The sequence below is a fragment of the Ovis canadensis genome, chromosome 14, assembly GCF_042477335.2.
Source record: "Ovis canadensis isolate MfBH-ARS-UI-01 breed Bighorn chromosome 14, ARS-UI_OviCan_v2, whole genome shotgun sequence".
NCBI lineage: Eukaryota > Metazoa > Chordata > Mammalia > Artiodactyla > Bovidae > Ovis > Ovis canadensis.
The window spans coordinates 72,290,043-72,309,730 of record NC_091258.1 but is presented as its reverse complement, the minus strand read 5'-3'; the positions used below and the strand labels follow the sequence as shown (position 1 = coordinate 72,309,730).

The window sequence follows — 19,688 nt, the reverse complement described above, 5'->3', positions numbered from 1 at the left end:
ATACAATGAATAATTATATAGTGAAGTAAGTTACACATCCACCTATGACAACACTGTATTATTTCTCTCTGGGCAAATTTCAAGGATATAGAAACACTACCGGCAGCAGGCAGTACCTCAGAACACCAGAACGTACTTATTTTACAATGGAAAATCTCTACTCTTTGACTACCAGTGCCTCATTTCCCCCTCTACCCAGCTCCTGGTAACAGCCTTATTACTTGATGGCTCTATGAGTTTGACAATTCTAGTTTCGACATAGGGTCTGTCCTCCTTTGCCAGGCTTATTTCACGTAGCATAATGTTCTCTAGGTTCATTCATTCTGGCATAAATGCAGGATCCTTGATTTTTATATTAATATACAGAGAAAAAATAGTTCATGAATATACAGTATACTATACTTTTGAAACCCATTCTTTTGTCAAGACACATCTGGGCTGTGTCTATGCCTTGGCTACTGCAAATCCAGCCACACTCATAGGACTGTGGACATATCCCTGAAAAACTGATTGCTTTTCCTTTGGATATCGGTCAGAAATGGGTTTGACAGAGTGTAGGCCTGTTCTATACTGATTTGTTAAGGAACTTCCATTTCATTTTCCAGCACAGCAGTACCATTTACATTACCATCAACAGTGCAGTTAAGATTCTGTGTTTTCTGTACTGTGCCTGTATGTGTGCTTATTTTGGGAGGGACAGGAGTGGATAAAACAGAACCCAGCCTGGTAGCTGCATCTTCTAGAGGACAAGCCTCCAGGCTGCAGATTACTGTGGCATCGCTGCCCTCTGATTTTTTGGAGCCATCCTCCCCTATGTCACAGGACTTTATGACTCTTCTCAGGTTGGGCCCAGAGATCCCTACCGAGCAGTACCACCTTTTAATAAGCATTCCACGATCTTAACTTTCAGTTCAGTTCAGTTCAGTTGCTCAGTCGTGTCCAACTCTTTGCGACCCCATGAATCACAGCATGCCGGGACTCCCTGTCCATAACCATCTCCCGGAGTTCACTCAGACTCAACTTCATCGAGTCCGTGATGCCATCCAGCCATCTCATCCTTGGTCAACCCCTTCTCCGCCTGCCCCCAACCCTTCCCAGCATCAGAATTTTTTCCAATGAGTCAACTCTTCGTATGAGGTGGCCAAAGTACTGGAGTTTCAGCCTTAGCATCATTCCTTCCAAAGAAATCCCAGGGCTGATCTCCTTCAGGATGGACTGGTTGGATCTCCTTGCAGTCCAAGAGACTCTCAAGAGTCTTCTCCAACACCACAGTTCAAAAGCATCAATTCTTCGGCGCTCAGCTGTCTTCACAGTCCAACTCTCACGTCCATACATGACTACTGGAAAAACCATAGCCTTGACTAGACGGACCTTAGTAGGCAAAGTGATGTCTCTGCTTTTGAATATACTTTCTAGGTTGGTCATAACTTTTCTTCCAAGGAGTAAGCATCTTTTAATTTGATGGCTGCAGTCACCATCTGCAGTGATTTTGGAGCCCCAAAAAATAAAGTCTGACACTGTTTCCCCATCTGTTTCCCATGAAGTGATGGGACCAGATGCCATGATCTTGGTTTCCTGAATGTTGAGTTTTAAGCAAACTTTCTCACTTTCCTCTTTCACTTTCATCAAGAGGCTTTTTAGTTCTTCTTCACTTTCTGCCATAAGGGTGGTGTCATCTGCATATCTGAGGTTATCGATATTTCTGCCGGCAATCTTGATTCCAGCTTGTGTTTCTTCCAGTCCAGCCTTTCTCATGATGTACTCTGCATAGAAGTTAAATAAGCAGGGTGACAATATACAGCCTTGACACGCTCCTTTTCCTATTTGGAACCAGTCTGTTGTTCCATGTCCACTTCTAACTGTTGCTTCCTGACCTGCATACAGATTTCTCAAGAGTCAGATTAGGTGGTCTCGTATTCCCATCTCTTTCAGAATTTTCCACAGTTTATTGTGATCCACACAGTCAAAGGCTTTGGCATAGTCAATAAAGCAGAAACAGATGTTTTTCTGGAACTCTCTTGCTTTTTCCATGATCCAGCGGATGTTGGCAATTTGATCTCTGGTTCCTCTGCCTTTTCTAAAACCAGCTTGCACATCAGGGAGTTCACGGTTCACGTATAGCTGAAGCCTGGTTTGGAGAATTTTGAGCATTACTTTACTAGCATGTGAGATGAGTGCAATTGTGCAGTACTTAGAGCATTCTTTGACACTGCCTTTCTTTGGAATTGGAATGAAAACTGACCTTTTCCAGTCCTGTGGCCACTGCTGAGTTTTCCAAATTTGCTGGCATATTGAGTGCAGAACTTTCACAGCATCATCTTTCAGGATTTCAAAAAGCTCCACTGGAATTCCATCACCTCCATTAGCTTTGTTCGTAGTGATGCTTTCTAAGGCCCACTTGACTTCACATTCTAAGATGTCTGGCTCTAGATAAGTGACCACATCATCATGATTATCTGGGTCGTGAAGATCTTTTTTGTACAGTTCTTCCGTGTTTTCTTGCCACCTCTTCTTAATATCTTCTGCTTCTGTTAGGTCCAGTACTCCTATTTTCCCAGCAGGACTCAAACAAACTTACAAACTTTCATGGTGTCCAACAGTGTCCACAGAGCCCAAAATGAGCCTCTAATGCTCTTATACAAACACAAAGCATTCCAAGCCCTGATAGCTCATGCATGAGGCAAAATACAAAAGAGGACACCAAGGATCCACAGACACAAGACACTGTATTTTCATTTACAGTGAGTGATCCAGGTCAAACATCGAAATCTCCAAAGACTATGAAAAAGAGGGATAATTCCAATGATGCACATGGCCCACTGGACCTCAGCATCTTCCAAGGAAACACTCCAGATTCTCTTGGCATCGTCCCAAATGCACATGAACCTTTCTGCACTGGCAACCCCAAGTACACAATGATACCAAAGTTGATGCAAAAAATGACCTGAGATTTTGCCTGTTACTCTACGCTGCCTGCCTGGTAAAAGCGCCAACAAAAGCCAGGGAGTGGAGTGGATGCTGGGGGCACCTGCTAGAACCAGCCCCTCAAGCCCAAGGCTCCCATCCTCTTGCACCCACAGGTGCCTGAGGGCTCAGCCCAGGCCACCGCTCTAACAGTGGGAAAGACTTCTCTTGGATGAATGCTACGTCCTTCATTGCTGCTCACATGGTCACGAGTTGTCAAATCAAACCTGTGCAGGCATATGTCAGCCTCAGCACTGCTGTCCTGGGGAACACGAGCTCAGGCAGTAGAACCTCAAACCACTCCATGCAGGCTCTCCAACAAACCCCCTTCCAGGTGCCCCAGCTTGAACGGAGACATTCTCCTCCAACAGATCCACACACCCCTTGTCCCTGCAACTACACTTGGGATGGGCACATGCTCCATTCACTGGGCTCACCTGGATGCCCCCAAGTACTGCCACAACCCTCGTGCAGACCCCACCAGGCTCCCTCCACTTTCCCCATTTGTCTACCTCTCCTCCCTGATGACTGGACAAAGCAAGACTAAAGTGCACAGGGGTTTCCTGGCAAAGGGGATCACAAGAGGAGTGCCCAAGAGCTACCACCCAAAGGACACTGCACATGCAGTACGAAAATCAAGAGACTGGCCCTCCTGGGAAAGTCTGCCACCACCTGGGGACATTATGGAGTGCACGTACAAAGGCATTTGAGATCAGGAAGTCTCAAAGCAAGGGTTTCCAGGTCGATCTCCTGTTTTCTCCACCCACATCTACTTGGAAGATATTCTAGCTCTTGGGGGGCGCAGGGGGGCAGCGTCTCCTTCTTGCCCCATTAGATTTGGATTTCTGCTCATCCTCAGTGCACTGAAATCAGAACACTGACACTGAGCACATGAACTCCTAGATGGCAAAGCTGCTGTCCAGGATGGTGACTGGTCCTGATTGGACAGAGCTTAGATCTGGGGGCTGCAGAGGATGAAACCCAGCAGACGAAACATGGGGACATCTTAGCCCACTGCTTGAGGACACAAGTTCTGCAGGGCTTTTCAGGACTTCCTATATTTCTTGGCTCATCTTTTGAGTAATTAAGTAGTCACATGGGGTAAAGATCAATTACAGCTGAAATGTCCAGAACATGGGAAACATCTTCATCACCTGCCCTGTTCTCTTGGTCTTCCCTGAGGATTATTCAGCCCAACCCATAGTCCTTTCATCTAAAGACATTTCCAGTAACAGGTACTGTAGCCATGCTGGGAAGAAGAGGAACACTATACGCCCAAAAAATAGGGGAACCAGGAAGGACTCAAAATAACCCATGAAGAAGGGCACTGATTTCTGCTGATGGCAACTGATACAGAGCCAATAAAGTTGGGTAAAATGAGAGAGACTGTTAGGAGGGGATGGGGAGACCTCTCTGAGCCTAGACTTGAAGGGTGACAAAGGGCCTGAGGCACGGTGACCTGAAGGTGAGAAAAGGAACTACAATGTCAGACAGAGAAAACGTAAATGAGACTGGGACAGGCTGAACCATAAGCAAAGGGTTAACTCCCAGGAAGAGGCTGGAGACACTGACAGGGCCCTGAGCTTGACAGAGGGCTGTGGAGAAACAGCGAGGAGTCAAGCTTTTGACCCAAGAACAAATGAAAGCCAGTGGAGGTCTGAATATCAGGATGTAAAAAAAAATCTCCCTTTAGATTTAGCCTTATTCATAGAAGTCATCTAATTCTGAGCCTGTGATCCTGCCTCCATCCCACAGTTTTCCTTTTCTTTTTCATTCAGGGAGGACTGGGATCTATTTAAAATTCTCATTACCACCAAAAACTCCCTCCAAACCAGAACTGCCACACACAGACACACAGCCAATTGGCTAATCATTTCAGGGGTCAGTGTTGCTCAGACTCAGAGATTCCAGTCTAGGCTCTCATCTGCATGTTACAAGTGGGCTCCCTCAGGCCCAGAGAGAAGCCGTTTATGAGAAGGTCTGAGCTGAGTGAAGAGAACCGGGTATAACTGAATAATGAAATGGGAGGCTGAAGGGCAAGTGGCCCAAGTTTGTCCTTATTGCCCATCCCATTTAAGACCATGAACATCTGTCATGTATCTGAGCAAAAGAAACTTTTCTTTCAAGATTGGGTCAAACTGATATCAAGCAGGTAATCCTTTATTATACGATTGCAGTAAAATATTTTAAAAATACAGAATTGCAAATATACATCCACTGGTACAAAAAACATTGTAAGGGCTCAGCTTAGAAATAGGATCTGAGCAATCTTTTTCATTATGAATAGAGAGGCTCCGTTGGAAGTTTCCAGGTCAATCTAGCCCATCCTTCCTCATCTGCACAGAAAAGTCACAAAGGGACCTGAGGGAAACAGCTTCATATCACTGCACAGCTCACTTTTTTTCACTGATCATAGAAAATGGAGAAAACAGACCATTATACTTACCAGTTAAACTAGGTGTTTTTCTTTTTTTGAAAGGGAAGAATGAAGCATTTTGTTGGTTTTATCATGTTAAATGTTCTTTTATTTTCCCATTTCTCAAAGAAATGCCTTTAATTTCACAAGATCTAACATCATACCTCCGTTATTCTATGGTAAAGAGCTGAGACCAGAAATATCCATTTGTGTGTGCACACATAAACACATACAAACAATTCATGTCTTTGGTAAAACCACACTTGAAAATATGTCTATTTTATTACAAGATGTTGAGAGGGTAACAGGCAGGAAGGCCAGGGGTCTCCAAAGAGAGGAAATAGGCTGCAAGTGTCAGACATTTTTTGCTCTCTTAAGCAGCAGGACGAAACAAACTAGCAATATTTTTTTCCTTCGCTATACAAATCTAAAAGGAGGTTTCTCTAAAAATACTGGACTGTCATAATGACACCTGGGGTCAGACTCTCAAGACAATCAGGACTGAAGGTGCCCAGGGGTCCCCACACAAGCTCCTGTCCTAATTACACCTGAGAAACCCCGGGTATTAATAACTGTGGGGGGCCAAGCCATCGATTTCCTTTTAGATACTGGGCAACTTACTCCGTGCTTACTGAAGCCCCTGGCCCACTTCCTTCCTGACCCACGTCCATAAGGGGACTGTCTGGACGAGCCAAAGGGGATTATTTCAGTTATTCTTTATGTTATAACTGAGATTCTCGGCTATTTTCACACGAGTTTCTGATCATGCCAGAGTCTCCCTCACCCCTTTTGGGGAGGAATATACTGAACAAGGTCCATGCCTCTGTTTTCATAAATATGGAGCCCTCCCTTTCTCTCCCTTTAGTTGAACAAACTGTAAATCCTAGAGTATGGGCTGATGGAAAATCTGTGGGTCGAGCACAAAATGCTATTCCTGTAGTTGTCAAGCTCAAAGACCTACCTATTTCCACATAAGAAGCAGTATCCACTGAAACCTGAGGGTAAGGGTTAAAACCCATCACCGAAAATTTAAAGGAACAGGGACTATTGGTTCACTGTAACAGTCCATGCAACACTCCTATTTTGGGTATAAAGAAATCAAATGGTAAATGGAGACTAGTTCAAGATTTACAAATAATAAATGAGGCTGTAGTTCCTTTACACCCCATGGTGCCTAATCCTTATACTCTATTGTCTGAAATTCCTGAATGAGCCAAATATTTCTCCGTAATTGATTTGAAGGATGCTTTCTATTCTGTGCCTTTGGTGGAGGAAAGTCAATTTCTATTTGCCTTTGAAGACCCTATGCAGCCAGCTTCTCAGTTAACCTGGACGGTTTTGCCCCCGGGATTTTGTGACAGTCCTCACTTATTTGGACAAAGTTTGTCACGGGATCTACAAAACTAATAGCTCCGAAGCGGTGGTGTTACAATATGTAGATGATATTTTGCTCTGTGCTGAGACAGAGGAAGCTTGTTCAGGAGCCTCAGAAGATTTCTTAAGCATTCTGGCAGGCTACAGTTATAAGGCATCAGGAGAAAAGGCTCAGCTTTGTCAACAATCTGTTAGATATCTGGGCCTTATCATATCAGAAGGGACTAGGGCCATAGGCCCTGAGAAAATTAAACCTGTACTAAATCACCCCCTACCTATGACTTTAAGAGAACTGAGAAGATTTCTGGGAATCACAGGCTACTGTCATATTTGGATTCTGGGTTATGAAGAACTTGCCCGGCCTTTATATAAACTTATAGCTGAAATTCAGCAGGCCCAGACAGACAAACTGCTTTGATCTCCAGATACTCAAAAGCCTTTTAAGGTTCTTCAGACTGCCCTCCTGCAAGCTACCACATTGAGCTTGCCCACAGGGTCAGGATTTAATTTGTTTGTCACTGAAAGAAAAGGCATGGCCTTGGGAATTTTGACACAAGCCCGAGGGCCTCACCAGCACCCTATTGCTTATCTAAGCAGAAAATTAGATGTAATTTCACATGGGTGGCCCCACTGCCTAAGAGTAATTGGGGCAGTGGCTTTATTAACACCTGAAGCTTTAAAAATAATTAATCAACAAAATCTTACTGTCCTGACGTCTCATGATGTGAGTGGATCTTACATTTTAAGGTTAATATTTGGATGACAGAAAGTAGGCTTCTTAAATATCAGTCATTGTTGTTAGAAGGACCAGTAACTTAGCTTAAAGTCAGTGGACATTTAAATCCTGCCACTTTCCTTCCTGAGAAGGAAAATGAAACACCTGATCACAATTGTTCCTAATTCCTAACTTTAAACTATGCAGCTTGGGAGGATCTAATGGAAACCCCGTTAGACAATCCTGACATGGAAGTATTTATAGATGCCAGTTCTTTTGTTCGGGATGGAAAGCATAAACCAGGTCACACCATGGTGACTGCTGAACAGGTTTCATAAACAAAATCTCTCCTCCAGGGAACCAGTGCTCAGTTAATGGAGCCTGTGGCTCTGACCCGAGCGCTAGAGTTACACAAAGGGCAGCGAGTAAATATCTACATGGATTCTAAGTATGCTTATTTGACTATACATGCTCATGCTGCAATATGGGAAGAAAGACAGTTTAAAACAGCAACAGGAGAACCTATTAAGCATTTCAAAGAGATTGAGAGGAGTGGAGCTATGCTGCTGCTAAGTTGCTTCAGTTGTGTCCAACTCTGTGGGACCCCATAGACGACAGCCCACCAGGCTCCCCTGTCCCTGGTATTCTCCAAGCAAGAACACTGGAGTGGGTTGCCATTTCCTTCTCCAATGCATAAAAGTGAAAAGCGAAAGTGAAGTCGCTCTGTCGTGTCTGACTCTTCGCAACCCATGGACTGCAGCCTACCAGGCTCCTCTGTCCATGGGATTTTCCAGGCAAGAGTACTGGAGTGGGGTGCCATTGCCTTCTCCGTTTAACTGCTATATATTATCCTAAAGAAGTAGCTGTTTTGCATTGCAAAGGGCACAGCAGGAATGGGAGTAAAGCAGCTGAAGGTAATCAGCTTGCTGACTCTCAAGCCAGAAAAGCTGGCACTTTATGAAACCCCTTCACTGTAGCTGCCTTTGATCTGGACAGATCCTGTGGAACAGGAAAAACCATAATATACTGAGGAAGAATTAGAACGACGTGAGAAAAGACGAGCAAAGATTACATATAAAGGATGGTTACAGTCTGAGGATGGACGATTAATAATTCCTGAAAATGCTCAATGGAAAATTCTTAAGGGTTTACACCAGTTTTCATTTGGGTGCAGAGAGTACTTACCAGATGGCTTCTCGTTTGTTTGAAGGTAAAAATGTAATGATAACTTTAAAGAACATTACCAAAAGGTGTGAGGTTCATCAGAAACATAACCCAAAGACTGAGAAGCTAGCAATATCTGGGTTACAACGAAGTGGAAAGTATCCTGGAGAGGTCTGGGAAATTGATATTACTCCTAAGCCAAAAGCTAATTGATATTCTTGCTTACAAGTTTGGGTAGATGCTTTTACTGGATGGATTGAGGCTTTTCCCTGTCATAGTAAGCACGGTAAGGAGGTTATAAAGATTTTAATCCATGAAATTATCCCCAGGTTTGGGCTGCCATGGAGTCTTCAGAGTGACAATGGCTCCGCATTTAAAGCTGCTCTAACTCAGCAGGTATCTAAACCTCTAGAAATAGAATATCACTTACACTGTTCCTGGAGACCCCAATCCTCAGGAAAGGTTGAAAAATCTAATGACATTATCAAAAGACATCTGCGCAAATTAACTCAAGAGACGCAGGACAATGGATTAAAGTCCTACCCACAGCTTCAATGAGGGCCTGAACTGCCCCCCAAAAGGAGGGACTGTCCCCCTTTGAATGTATTTATGGAAGGACTTTCTTATGCACAGACGTTATAGATCCTGAAGCCTTGGAATTAACTAGTTATGTAACTCAGCTCTCAGCTTTTCAACAGGCAATAACAGAACTCAGGGAGAGGACTCCTGACCCAGCCTCTGAGTCAATCAAGCCTCTATTTGAGACAGGAACCGAGGGCCTCATAAAAACATTGGGATCTGGGGGCCCATCCCTTGAGCCCCTCTGGGAAGGCCCTTGCCAGATTATTCTTTCTTCTTCCACAGCTGTCAAAGTGCCAGGAATTTATTCGTGGGTACATTTCACTTGAGTTAAGAGGTGGCATCCTGACCAGAACTAAGTAACTTCATCTTATGTCTTTACTTTCTATGCTCTGACTTTGTACTTTTCAGATGGGCCTGATAATCTATGTGAGTCTACTTCTGCTGACTCCAAAAATCCTGAGTGTGCCATTTGATCCTCAAGACAGTGCCTTCATGCCCTGGGCTCACTCCTACGCTGCATTCCACAACTGGTCTAACTGCGGAATGCTCCCCTCTTCATGATGAAAGGCTTCTGTGGTGGACATCTCCACTTCAAGAAAAATACTTTCTCCATCTCTCCGAATACCTTCCACAACAATCATATGTGATGCCTCTTCTTCATCTGATGACATCTACCAACCCTAAAATGGACTGGTGCACCACTTTGTACTTTAACTATGGACATAACGTGACTTTAATTTTGATTATACATTGTCTCGGTTTAATGACTATTTCGCTACACATAAGGAAAATAGGTCTGGATCTAATGGTTTTTTACCTGACGTTTATCAAATATGGGATGAGGTTATATGGCTAACTCCTGAAAAAGGACGTCTAGTATCTACTGCCCCTATATGCTGAGAACAAACAGAGCTAATCCCAAGAGTTAACCAACAACTTCATTACAATGATTGGAAACAATTGGGATTTTTGCCTCAGGAAGTATGCAACATAATCATTCCCATGTTTTCCAACCTCAATTCAGGTCCTCCCTTTGTCTAGCCAGGCACTAACTGGGACTGGATATCTCAGTCAGCTGGCTTGCTCCAAACGGGACCTACTGGATATGTGGCTCTTACCTATAGGCGTGGCCTCCCCTTGGTTGGATAGGGAGATGCACCCTGGGTCTAGCCTTTACTCACGCCTTTATATTTTCAGAGCTTCCAGAAAAGCCTGCTAATTTACCCCACCTTAAAACTTGGTGGGCAAGGTCTGTACTTCACTGATATGATTATTTGGCTGCAGTCTTTGTTCCCTCTTTGGGAACTACAGATGATATGCTACGAGTGGATGCTTTGACTAATTTTACTCAACGGGCATTACAAGATTCTCAAAAAGCTATTTCAGCTCTTAATGCTGAACAAGCACAAATTAGAAAGGTGGTTTTACAAAACAGATTAGGTTTAGTTATTCTGACAGCTGCGAAGGAGGAACTTGTGCCATTAATCATACCCAATGCAGTACATATTTACCTGTTATGAACACTAATATTATTCATTTTACTAAACACATGAACAAGATGATTGGGGCTATGGATATTCCTGAAGCCTCAATTGCCTCATTTTTGGGAGATATTAACTAGTGCCCCATGGTGGAAAACTATCTTACTTAAAATAATTCTGATTGTTTTGTTTTTGCTGTTTGCTCCCTGCATCTGTAACTTATAACTGGATTTGTTTCTAGTTGCATGAAAGCTTTTAAGTTACAAATGGCAGTGTTAGGGGAAGCACACTGATTGAAACTCCCCACCCTGGCCAGGCACCATAGTAACCATTTGCATGAGTTGTTCTATGACAGGAGATCCTGATAAGGAATACAGAACTAGTGAACCACCACCAAACTGAAGAGTTCGGGAAAGGTCGAAAGGAGACAGGGAGTGTCTGTCCACTTCCCAGAATCTCTCTCGCTAGCATCTATCTTGGCTGAGCGATGCGTGTGCCACCAGGAAAGACTGATTAGAATGATTGGCCAAAGACCACCTGGAAACTAATCTCATCACCTTAAAATCCAAGACTGCAGACAGTGTGGCAGAGCAGTTCTCCTGGGTTCCCTTACCCTATTGCTCTCTACCCAAGTGCCCTTCCCAATGATATCTCTTGTTTGTCAGCACATATGTCTCCTCAGACAGTGTATTTCAGACTGTTAGACAAGAGCTCAGTTTCGGACCCTGGAATGGGTCCCCCTTCCTGCAATAGTTGCTCAAACTCCTGCTACTGCTGCAGCTGCTTCCAACTACCATTTGGGGGCCCTGGATCAGACATCTTCGGTATGAGGGTTAGGAGAATACGTTGCCTCACCAATTTAGGGACAATGCCCCTTTTCAGCTCGGAAGCACTTATGAAATGAGAATGATGCCCCTTTTCCCTAGGCAACATAATTCTTCTAAAAGAAAAGGGGAGACTGAGAGGGTAACAGGCAGGAAGGCCAGGGGTCTCCAAATGGAGGAAATAGGCTGTGTCAGACATTTTTCTCTCTCTTAAGTGGCAGGAGGAAACAAACTAGCGATACTTTTTTCCTTCTATACACAAATTTAAAAGGAGGTTTCTCTTAACATATGTGTTGCCATAATGACACCCGGTTTCACCTGAAGTTAACTATTCTCAAACCTTGAGTTAACCAATGCATTTTTCTTATGGAAATGTTAGTCTTAAGTTATGTGAATGGACTATGCACTTACCCCCGACTCTGTCTTCAAGTCAGTTCCGCCTAATGGCTCAGAACCTACTTCACAAACCAGTATGTTATACTCAGATATTGTTCCCCTAACCTATGTAAACAAAACTATTTGTATGGTAATCTGCCCTTCAACAAGATTCAAGTTAATCATTTTACGGCCTGGGATGAATCATCTGCTGCCAAGATTATCCCAAAATGCATTTTATAGATGAGGGGCCTGGTGCCATTCTGAGTTTTAAAACCTTCCTTTCCTTCATTAACAGACTGCTAGTGCCTATAATGGCACCCCACTCCAGTACTCTTGCCTAGAAAATCCCATGGATGGTGGAGCCTAGAAGGCTGCAGTCAATGGGGTCACTAAGGAGTCTAAGAGTCGGACACGACTAAGCGATTTCACTTTCACTTTTCACTTTCATGCATTGGAGAAGGAAATGGCAACCCATGCCAGTATTCTTGCCTGGAGAATCCCAGGGACAGAGGAGCCTGTTGGGCTGCCGTCTATGGGGTCACACAGAGTCGGACACGACTGACACGACTTAGCAGCAGAAGCAGCCCCTCCATTCTGAACCCTCTTCCACCTCCCTCCTCACCAGATCTCTCTGGGTTGTTCCAGAGCACTGGCTTTGGGTGCCCTGCTTCGTGCATTGAACTGGCACTGATAATTCTGTTTTACATATGGTAATTTACATGTTTCAGTGCTATTCTCTCAAATCATCCCACCCTCACCTTCTCCCACTGAGTCCAAAAGTCTGTTCTTTACATCTCTGTCTCCCTTTGTTGCCCTGCATGTAGGATCACTGGTACCATCTTTCTAAATTCCATATACATGCATTAATATACAGTATTTGTCTTTCTCTTTCTGACTTGTTTCACTCTGTATAATAGACTCTAGGCTCATCTACCTCACCAGCACTGATAAACGAGGTGACGTTTTTGCTAAGTATGGCACAAAATAGTCTAAGATGATTTACTACTTACCAAAGAAAATTTCAAACGTATGAGATGAAGGGAAGAAAGCACTCAGGCAAGGAATGAATCTGAAAAAATTTTGAAAAAAAGAACTGAGAATTATTTTTAATCTAAAAATCTGGTGTCAAAGTTTAAAAAATTGTGGAGAATAACCATATTTAGAAAAGGATGATAAGAGTAGAATACTGGAAACTAAAAAAGCTTATTTCTGAAGTTAAAAATCAGTACAGAAACTGAAAGAATTAAGACCTTTTCCAAGCTACAAAAAGCACCATTCATAAAGAAAGGAGAAACTGTGAATCAGTTTAAAAAAAAAAAAAAGTGTTCCTTTAAAAATGCTACCCAATAATGATACAGTGGATAAGAATCTGCCTGACAATGCAGGGGACATGGGTTCATCCCTGGTTCACGAAGGTCCCACAAGTATAAGCAACTAAGGCCCTGCACAACTACTGAGCCTGTGCTTTAGAACCTGGGAGCCACAACTCCTGAGGGCACGGCAAGCCCAGCCAAAAAAATTCATTTAAAAAAAAAAAGCTACCACAGAGTGACACTCTAGAGTCAGTCATTTCTTGCCCCAGGTCTCTTCTTCCCTGACCTCTATCTTATGATAGGACAAGGGAAGGGGGTCACTCACAGCTCAGTCAATCAAGCCACTGCCCCAGGCTCAACAGGGTTTGCAAATGAAAGTCATCTTCTGCCACAACTAATAAATTAAGACACAAGCCTTACAGACAGGAGTTTTGGAATTCTTATCCTCCTCTGCATAACTAAAACGATCATCTGTATCCAAACAGCTGGCCACACCTGCATCGAGCTTACCCTTCTGTTCACCTATCTCCCTATTTCATCTGGGTCTTGGTGTGTCTTTTTCTCCCTCTCTGCTCTCCTGCTTTTCGTGTCCTATTTCCTCCGTCACACGTGTCCTGTCTCAGGCTGCTGCAACTCGTTCCCCCTCGAAATGCTCTCTCTCCAACCTTTCTGAGTCTTTCAAATATCCATACCTATGTCTGCCTCTTTCTTTCCCCATTTCGACTCCGTCTCTGCGCTCCAAATTACTCCCCTTCTCTCGCTGTGACTCTCCCTTCCTCCCCACTCTCTGGCAGGCCATGTGGCTATGCTTCCTTCCAGCCCTTTCTTCCTCTGCTCCTTACCTTTCTCTGCCAGCACCATAAAACCGGTCACCTCAGACTGAGACTTGAACCCTTGTGGCAGGACTCCAACCGGGTGAAAACACAACTCGGGACTCTAACCAAAGAGGCCAGGACTCAAACCCGGCCTAAACCCAGTTAAGGACTCCACCTCTGACGTCCTCATCGCCCTTCACCTCCCCGCTCCCATCACTGAGACAGGGCAGTTCTCCCTATGCTGTTTTCCAATCCCTGGAGATCTGGCTTCCTAATTTATTAATACTTCTCTATTTTACTCACCTGGCTATTTTCAAGGCTTAACCTCTTTGACTTGACTATCCCTTTGCAAATCCCTCAGCCATTCTGTGTTCCCATTGGTTCTCCCTGATGCTTTTCTCCTCAGTTTCAGTTATTTCTCTCAGTCCTTCTGACTGAGGAACTGCTTCTCCTGATCCTCCTGCCTCCTTAATTTACTGAGTTGGCGACAGAATGAGACGCCCCCGGACCGGAAGAGCACCTTTTCCCCCGAGTTGAACTGGGCATGGAACAGCACTGGCAGTCACATGGCTGGCCCAGGTCACGACCCTGCGCGGGGTGAGGGGACGGGCTGACAGGAAAGGGGGCTGCTGCGGGGCAGAAGGACCGACCTCAGGAGACGCGAGGACAGAGGGGCTGGGAGGGAAGGGGCTCAGGAGCGGGGCGGCCTCTCCGGAATCCCAGGACCAGGGAGAGGGCGCGCAGCCTATCTGGACTCTGCCTCCAGCGGTCGACAAGGCGACGCGGCGGGCGCGACTCCAACTCGCGAGAGAGGGCTTTACTTGGCGAGGCAGAGCTCAAAAAGGGTTTTAAGCAGGAAAATGTCGCCAGAGGCGGTGTCTACGCGCACCCAGGGCCGAAACCGCCTCAGCAACACTTAAAACCCAAACGAAAAGATAACTGGGCCGCAACGGCAGCGGCAGCGTTTATTGGGGGCCGAGCACCGGGTGCCAGGGTTTGCAGGTCGCTGGCAATTCCCACACCATGAGGACGAGTGAGCGGGGACGGAGGTGGGGGTTGGATGGGTGGCGAGCTCTACAAACTTACTCTAGAAGGAAGCTTAGGCGCCGCTCGGGAACCTCGGCTCCGCGCTCTCCAACTTCCGGCTCTGTGGGAAAGGGCTTGTGGTATTCGAACCGCGGCTTCCGACCAGGGGCGGGGCGAGCACTCGCTGTGCGCAGAGTTCGTGGGAGGTGCGGGGCGCGGAGGGGGCGGGGCCTGTAACCCTGACAGCTTTAGGTTATAGTCTGAAACACTGCTCAGGTAAAAGCTTCAAGTTATGTGGGAAACCAAGATACTTCCTCTTAAGACTAAAAGGGCTTATTCTCAATAAAAAGCTGTTTTTCACAGCATGTTGTGCTCAGATCCTGCTGGTGAAGCTGAAGCAATTCAGGGATCTGGGAACTTGGGCAGTTTTAAGAAACAAGAATGCGACTAGTCTCTATATTACAAATACAAAACTCTGCCTGGTAGAAATGGGCTATTCCCTACTCACACCCTACAAAACAGCAAACTTCGCATAGTGGTGAGTTCAACAAACTCAGGGTCAGTACCTGGGTGTCTGAGATGGAGGGCTTAAGGGATGTGATCATTTGGGTCACTAAGCACAGCCTTTTAAGAGCAAGACACTTTAAATGATTATAAACTGCGTTATTGATTCTTTTATCCAACGTGTTTTAATTATTTCCCCTTTCTAAACCCAGCTCTTTAAACAGTGACATAAAGGGGTTTTATAAGCAACTCTTACAATGACAAATATCATTGTGTAAGTTTAAGCTACAGAGAAAAAATTAACTGATACGTATACTGTGAAACGATTATCACAATAAGTTTGTCTAGCATCCATAATTTCGTATAGGTAACCTAAAAATGATTCTCGACAGTGGATTCACCAATGATTTATCAGATACAACACCAAAAGCTCACGACAACAAAATAAAAAGAGGTAAACTGCACACATCCTAATTATCAAATATTGGGCAGTAAACCATCCTCAGCAGTGAAAAAACAATGTACAGTATAATAACAAAAAATTGCCAAGCATATATTCAATAATAGTTTAACATCAAGAATACATAAAGAGCTCTAAAATGTACTGATCACCAATTCCACCACAGGGGTGGGGGAGCTTTCTTAACCAACCATCCCACATATGACAAAATACAAAGAGTAACATAAAATAGAAACTTAATGGCAAATATAAAAGACAATCATTTATAATGCATAAAAATATTAAAAAAGGAAAGTAGCTATGCCTCGAAAAAAAACAAATGATGGTTCATCACTGAAGTTATCACTCCACTACATAAGCTCTGTCATTAAGTTGCTACAAAACTAAGTGTGGAGGCAGAATGATCAATAGCACCCAGGTGACAAGCATGCAGCAACAGCAACAGTTTAGTCAACAGCCTCACAACTCTGAGGGTGTGAACCTGGACAGTACCCTTGTCAAGAGAAGCTCCTACACCTCTTGGTGAGGCTCAAAGGGCATGGTGATAGTACACGTGAACAACACTATCACAGTGGCCTTCACCCAGGCCTCTCTGACATCACTCAAAGCCAGAAAAAGATGTACAGGTCAAGGTCTTCAGATACTTTCTCTTATCACAGAAAACGCTGACCACTATGCTAAGTAGCTTCAAGTGGTAATTCTGTATGCAGCAGGAAAATATTACAACCAATAAGGGAAAGTATTCTCCTTTAAAAATTTTCTCTTACCCAGTAAACCCACACCACAGAGAGTCCATGAGGAGCTGCCCTGTAAACACAGGCGGATTACCACAGCAAAGAAACTGGACATGACTTCAGACCCTAGAGCCACATACTTCCAAATCAAATTTTAAGGGAAAAATTATACAAACTAAGGAGAAGGCAAAGTCAGGAAGAGTCTACACTCCCAGACCAGATAGACCAGTACAAGAGAGGAAAACTATGACATGTGGGGGTCTCATATCCTAAGACCTTGAGATGGGACTATTTGGTCCACCCAGAGATGCCAAGCTAAGAGCCTGAAAGATTCACACATATTCCCTTTGTTGGACTGCTGTCCTTACAGTTTTCCCAAGTAACAGGCACAGAAGATCCAATCCACCAGCCTATTCCACACACCCTGACATGTATGGCAGCAAAAGGAGAACAGCAGAAATGGCTGAGCCATCTCAAGAGGCAGACAGGGACTAAGACAGTTCATTACAGGTTCTGAGGTGCCAGATAAAATTAAACAGCAGCCAGTACTTTCCCATTTGCCGATTCTATCTTCCAAATATGACAACTGTGATGAAAGCAGCACCGGATCCGGGGTTAGACGCTTAGGGCATCAGCTCTGATCTATATGGACTAAGAATTGAGTAGCCAATACATCCAAGCCCACAAAGAGAGAAGAGGGGGCAAGGCGGCCCGCCTCATGCTCCTCACACTCAAGAACAACCAGCTCACAGCAGGGAGATGGTGAGTGTTGTGGATACAAACTTTGCCTTTGTGTCTGATGGAGCTGCAGCACCACTGGCGGGTGAAAGAACACATGATACATGTTGAAGGACAGGCTGAGGACTCGGGGAAAGGTTAAGCTTCCTCTGGAACTTTAATAAACAAACTTTTGTGTGGCCAAAGAGCTGAGAGAGTCAATTTTGAGGTAGGTTGAGAAGTCCAGGGTACCCAAGGAGGAGAAAGGGGTCTGGGGCTCTCGGGGAGGATACAAAGCAGTCTGGAATTATGAAGGAGAAGAAAAGGACAAACTTTTTTCTTTAAGCCCAGAGCTGATGATTACACAACAAGACAACTCCACTTAAACTCTGTACTAAGCAGAGACATTACTTTGCCAACAAACGTCCGTCTGTCTAGTCAAGGCTATGGTTTTTCCAGTGGTCATGTATGGATGTGAGAGTTGGACTGTGAAGAAAGCTGAGCCCCAAAGAATTGATGCTTTTGAACTGTGGCGTTGGAGAAGACTCTTGAGAGTCCCTTGGACTGCAAGGAGATCCAACCAGTCCATTCTAAAGGAGATCAGTCCTGGGTGTTCTTTGGAAGGAACGATGCTAAAGCTGAAACTCCAATACTTTGGCCATCTCATGCGAAGAGCTGACTCATTGGAAAAGACTCTAATGCTGGGAGAGATTGGGGGCAGGAGGAGAAGGGGACGACAGAGGATGAGATGGCTGGATGGCATCACCGACTCGATGGACATGAGTTTGAGTGAACTCCGGGAGATGGTGATGGACAAGGAGGCCTGGCATGCTGCAATTCATGGGGTCACAAAGAGTCGGACACGACTGAGCCACTGCACTGAACTGAAGATAATATAACAGCAATGTTTCCTGCTTGAGGACAGGTTTCTCCTTCTTGAGAACCTTGTGACTAATCCTGTCATCTTGAAATGTAAATTCAGGGCATGGGTCTGGTAAGACCTTTATGACTTTGAGACAGTCTTTTGACTTACTGTAATAACTAATTGAGAAAGCATATAGCTCCCTTGCTAAGACTAGCGAGGGGGGGCATTCTCCATCCCCCTTCTGATGTCTATGTCAGAAGCTTTCTCTGTCCCATTTCATACTTTAATAAAAACTCTGCTACACAAAAGCTCTTGAGTGATCAAGCCTGGCCCCTGATCCCAAAACTATCTTATTCTTCAGAGATCATGAATTTGATGTTGTTCACCGTAAGCTCTCATCTCTATGTAACATTACAAGAGGTTTCCAACCACTATTAATGTTGTGCTTTCCTCTCTGCCCTGAGAGCTCATCTCTGTTCACACTTTTGATACATTCCCGTCCATTTGGAGGTTTTGTTTTGTTTTCAAAACAAGTATCTCAAACTAAAATATATGATACATGAAAAGAGCACACCTAACATTGTTTTCAATGGTGAAAGACTGAAAACTTTTCCTCTGAGATCAGGAAGAAGGCAAGGACATGCACTCTTCATCACTGTTCAACAAAGGACTGAAACTGCTAACCAGAGCAATTAGACAAGAAAAAGAAATCAAAGCTTCCCAAAGTGAAAAATTAGAAAGTTACCTTCTTTCCCAGGGGACAAGGTCTTTTGTGTATAAACTGTAGATTCCACACAGAAACAAAAAACCTCCTGCCATGTCAAATAGCAATTTTAGCAAACTTGCAGGATACAAAAGTCAACGTGCAAATCAGCTGCATTTCTATACACAATGAACAATGTGAAAAGAAAATCACATAATTTTATTTACTATTGTATTAAAAATGGATGAAATATTTAGGAATAATTCACCAAGGAGGTGAAACATATACACTGAAAACTACTTAACCATTTCTACAAGAAATCCAAAATAAACAAATAAATCTAGTAGTCATGGACTGGAAATCTCAGTACTCTATATTTCCAAGTTACTCAAAGTGTTCCACAGATTTAATGAATTCATTATGAAGCGTACAATAGAAATGTTTGCAGAAACAGAAATTATTTGCCAGAAGTCATAAAGAATCGCAAGGGGACCATAAACTGCAAAAATACTCTTCAATAAAAGATGAAGGCCACCCTTTTTAAAATTTCAAGCACATAACAATATAATCCAGATGGTGTAGTACTGGCATAAACACAGATTTATACACCAAGGGAACAAAAGGGAATGTTCAGAAATAACCATTTGCATATA

At 44.0% G+C, this 19,688-nt stretch overlaps 1 protein-coding gene across 4 annotated transcripts in view; it reads right to left on the bottom strand.

Annotated features, from left to right (window-relative positions):
• The window catches only part of LOC138419155 (zinc finger protein 665-like), a 41,655-nt gene extending 26,411 nt beyond the window's left edge, over window positions 1–15,244 (bottom strand). For 2 of the 4 annotated variants that reach the window (XM_069551434.1, XM_069551433.1), the window contains exons 1-2: window positions 15,113–15,216; window positions 12,909–12,967 (exon numbers count right to left, since the gene is read on the bottom strand). The gene's annotated coding sequence lies outside the window, so the exon portion shown is untranslated. Of the gene's footprint in view, window positions 1–12,908; window positions 12,968–15,112 lie in introns of all 4 variants that reach the window. The other 2 variants (XM_069551431.1, XM_069551432.1) reach the window with 2 other exon arrangements.
• Between the last annotated feature and the right edge of the window lie 4,444 nt (window positions 15,245–19,688).